This window comes from Eutrema salsugineum, unplaced genomic scaffold (genome assembly GCF_000478725.1).
Source record: "Eutrema salsugineum unplaced genomic scaffold, Eutsalg1_0 scaffold_857, whole genome shotgun sequence".
Taxonomy (NCBI): domain Eukaryota; kingdom Viridiplantae; phylum Streptophyta; class Magnoliopsida; order Brassicales; family Brassicaceae; genus Eutrema; species Eutrema salsugineum.
In genome coordinates this window covers 1-1,057 of record NW_006256371.1, presented here as the reverse complement: position 1 = coordinate 1,057, position 1,057 = coordinate 1, and the positions used below count along the sequence as shown (strand labels likewise).

Below are 1,057 nucleotides of genomic sequence, written 5' to 3'. Positions count from 1 at the left end.
TGGTTGTTAGACTTGATTAAGTGATTTGCAAAGGGATTATTGTCATGGGAATGAATTAATCTGATTAAGAAGCCTAGCCTAAAGAGTAGCAAGTGTTGCATTATGTTCTTAGCATCATGATTCAATATCTAAAGCACCCTAATCAATGATCACATCTAGAGGTTTAGCTTTTATCATTTGCTTAATCACCATCATCTTTTTTTGTTTGCTTGCTTAGTTCATTAATCATAGCTGGTTTGTTCCTTGTTTTATGCTTTCTTGTTACTTTGTTCACACCAAAACTCATCTTTGATCACTTGACTTAAAAACTTATCACATACACTAGTGCCTAACTACCACACATATGAATTGACACCCCTTATACTACTTTGACAAGGGGATTGATAACCCTTATTAAGGCCTTGAAAACCTTAGTTATCAATTGGGGCCGTTGCCGGGGATCGAACCCGGTTCACCCGCGTGACAGGCGGGAATACTTACCACTATACTACAACGACGCCAAATTGATAGTAGGAATTTTTCAATCCTTGATCAATTCCTCAACTACTCATGTCATTGTAGCACTTGAGGTATCAATCCAAATGGAGAGATTCTAGACACTAAGACTATGAGGATCAATTCTTAATCCAAGTCTAACTAAACAGATGAGTTGGTAACCAAGATTATCTAAAAGCATATAATAAAACAAGCAAGAACAAACAGTAATTTGGAATTAAACAAGCAAGAGAAACTAAACAAATACTCAAATTCAAATAAAGAGAAAGCTAAACCTCTAGATGTGATCATTGATCAGGGTGCTTTAGATGTGAATTCATGATGCTAAGCAAACAATGCAACACTTGCAAATCTTTAGTCTAGACTTCCAATTCAGATTAATTCATTCTAATGACAGAAATCCCTTTGTTAATTACCAATTCAAGACTAATTCCGATTAGATGAATAAACAATCAACAAGCATAGGGGTCCAAGTCTAAAATGACCAGACAGCCTCTTTGTGCATCAAAATAAGAGCTAAGAAAGGCTGAATCTTATACAGAAAGATAAAGCAAGCATCACA

At 35.5% G+C, this 1,057-nt stretch overlaps 1 non-coding gene across 1 annotated transcript; it reads right to left on the bottom strand.

Annotated features, from left to right (window-relative positions):
- Positions 1–425: 425 nt before the first annotated feature.
- On the bottom strand, positions 426–497 carry TRNAD-GUC. The gene has a single exon. It is a non-coding gene; the product is annotated as a tRNA-Asp (tRNA).
- Between the last annotated feature and the right edge of the window lie 560 nt (positions 498–1,057).